This window comes from Cynara cardunculus (assembly GCF_001531365.2).
Source record: "Cynara cardunculus var. scolymus isolate 2C chromosome LG 13, CcrdV1, whole genome shotgun sequence".
Lineage (NCBI taxonomy): Eukaryota > Viridiplantae > Streptophyta > Magnoliopsida > Asterales > Asteraceae > Cynara > Cynara cardunculus.
The window spans coordinates 26,290,998-26,294,569 of NC_037540.1; positions in this window are offsets into that span (position 1 = coordinate 26,290,998).

A 3,572-nucleotide genomic window follows, 5' to 3' on the forward strand; every position below is an offset into this window, starting at 1 on the left:
GATCCAATACAGATGTGTTGCTCTGATACCATGTACAAATCTTATAACCAAATGCTTTTATTAATAAAAAAAACTTATAGAAGATGAACCTACAAATATCCAAAAGATCTTAGCTAAGATAACTAAGATATATATGAGCTAATCTAATATGAGAGAGAATCTGATGAAACCTTTTAGAAAAAAGAATACAAAATGAATTATGATGACTTCAATAGCCAGGTACAACTTTATATAGTAGGTCAGAAAGTTGGTCAAAGTATTTTCAATAACACCCCTTGACTTGTAAGGAAAATGCTCCACTACCCTTGTAGATCCAAGAAATGTGAGGCGGAGTCCTCCAGTCCTCTACCTTTCTATACTTGAACACTTTTGCTCCTTCTACTTTTACTTCTTGCACAATATCACAAACAATAATCAAACAATACAAAAGTTAAGATTCTAAATATGATATCATATTTCAACAGATTTCTATTCCAATACAGAAGGTCATTTGCCCATATTATTTTGTGAAAAAGGGTCACAAGATGCTTAAATAATCAAAGTCCATGTGAGATTAGTTTTTCTAATATTCTATTAAACATGGTAGCAACACTTAAATTTATTTCCCTTTGACTTAGGTTCCAAACAATTATATTGTTTTTTTATGGTACATGGTCTCCATTTTGTTTTTCTCGTCTCGTTCACATCTCTACTTTTTTTCGTGCATTGAGAGCCAATGGACATACAATCATGTCTTCATTTTTAATAAAAATAGGCATTACACTTAAGTCGCCCAAAATAAAACTTTGCTTTACATCTCTATCCATCAATGGTTTGGCCTTAGAAAGACTAAGGGGCAATTTACCAACCAACAAAAGTCATCTCTCTTGTTTACCTTATGGGGTATCATTCCAATCAAAATGGATTAATGGTAAGCGTTTATAACCTGGGAAGTGCTTATCGGGTAAGAATCATCCCTCGCATACCGGGTAAGACTCTTTCGATTATTGTCTTCCCTCTTATCAGGTAAGATTTTTAGTCCTTGTTATGTTCACCCAGTAAGGTAATTAAACCTATAAGCATCTAGCAAAGGTAGGGTAAGATTTTTGGTTCTTGTTATGTTCACCTGATAAGGTAATTAAACCGGTAAGTGTTTATCAAGGTAAGTGTTTGATAAACGACCCATAAAACTTATATTAAAAACAAACAAATCAATGTATAAAACACCATAATCACGTGTTGGCACGAAACTTCATAGATCTATTTTTCAAATTCCATAGATTACCTCTTTGTATGGTATCAAGAGTTTAGTCAATGACAAATCTACCATAGTTCATGTCAACATACAAAACTGAAATTTCAATAAAAAGATATTGAATGTCAACTTCCATATTATTGGAAAATGATTTACTTGCCTCAATTAACAAACATATATACATTACAAGAAAGGCTTTGGGCCATAAAACACTATACATAAGTAAGCTAAGAAAATACACATTAACCCAAATAAACACAATATACTAACATCCTCCCGCAGTTTGATTGGGAGGTTTTTGGACGTGCAAACTGTCTCAGAAGTCGTGAAATAGAGATGTGGGAAGACCCTTCATAAATATGTCAGCATACTGAGAACTGGAAGGGACATGGAGAACTCAAACAAGATCCACGACAACTTTGTCCCGGACAAAGTTAATGTCGATCTCTATGTGTTTGGTACGTTGGTGTTGTACCGGATTGGTAGACATATAAACTGCACTGACATTGTCACAATATACTATAGTGGCCTTGGTCACTGAAGTTCTCGTAGGAGGTTTCGAAGCCAGCTGGTTTCTTCTACAGCGTTCGCAACTCCAGGATACTCATTAAATGTTCCCAGATTAATTAACCAAACTTTCGAACAAGATCAAGAACTCAAATGAAAAAATATGAATATTGAAAGTAGTAGAATATTGAGAGAGAATCTTCAAAGTGTATTGATCTTCAAGGTTTTTATACAATGATTAGAAATGAAAAAGTACATGTAAAGATTACAAAGACAATGCTATTTTATAGCAGGAAATTACAAGACAAAATTATAATGGAGAAACTAGCTTGAATACAACTTTAAAGCACAAAACTTAAACCCAACATTCTCCCTCTTTGGATTCAAGCACGAGATATTGTAAATTTTGATCTTCTGAAGCCCAAGTTCGTCTCACATCTTCTTTTAGCATTCCGATATTGTATCTTCTCATCGAGCAGCTCCAGAGCATTAATCAGTAAGAACCTTTCTCTCAGATTTAATCTGTTACGACCTGAAGCTTTGTCATCAAGAGCCTTTATGCCTTCTAGTTCTTTCCTCACAATCTTAATTGTTCCATCGCAATACTTGTTTGGCTCGGTGAACCTTAAAAACCTCTTAGCCTTCTCGAAATTTTCATAGATCACCCCGAACTCCGGATCTTCAAGAATCATGTATAGAGGCTAGCCATCGATGTTTTCTAACTCTTGATTTGGCTCCTTCAGATTGACATTCTTTCGATTACTTTTGTACCCCATTTGTACATCAATCATTGAAGAGAGCTTAATATGACATCTAAGGTACCGTTTGATAGCTTCAATCCCTCTGACAACTCCTTCCACTCTTACAGTCTGGTTACGGATCTCATGATATATGTGTTCCAAGTCTTCTAAGAATAGATTCGAAAAGTCAGCTTCACTAAAAATCCAAACTTGACCGTCTTGTCTAGTCACGTAGAACACTAGATACTAGACACCGACGAGTTTCTTGGCTTCAATATTTTTGATCGAGATGATTCGGTATTTGGTTCTAGAAAGCCGATGGGTTGTCTTTTTACTTTGAGGTAATATTTGTATTCTTTGCAATACTCACACATTTCCTTGTGAATACCCAAGATTTTATCTGAACTTAAGGATTTTTGATGACGAACAAATACAAGGTATGGTTCTCTGACTCTTCCCTGGTCTAACCCTGATGTATTTACCCTTATAGCAAAAGGTATATACTTCCTTGTAAATATAGCAGTTGCAGCTTGTGGAACAAAAGACGTATCAGGAACACTCGGTGATTCAGCAGGAACAGGTTCAGGTACTTCTTGAGAATCAGATTGAAATGGAAAGATAGCATCATCTTCATCCATATCAACTTCAAAATCAAAGAACAAGTCATCTGAGTCATCATTATCTTCAAATTCAGCACCATAACCCCGAACCCCACAGATCTCCCTTGAAAATACTTCATTAAATCCCATAATTGTTGACAGACCCAACAACATCCTTGTTTTTATGGTGGAGATCGCCAGATTTTCAACCATTAGCTCGATCTCTGGGTCTGTAGCTATAATCATCTCCAGGCCTGTAGTCTGTTCACTATTACCAGCTTGAAAAGGACTTTGATCGTTAAGCTCCTCAAATTTCTCTCCTTCAGACAACAATACTTCTTTACCCCTCGAGGTCTCAACCACTCTCTATCTCTTGTTCTCCCCCTCATGGTGATCAGGATCGTCTTGATCATCATGTTTTCTATTAAAAGAGGTGGCCTGAGCTTGGCAAGTGTTCTCCAGAATCGACACTCTTTCAGACAAAGTGTCAAT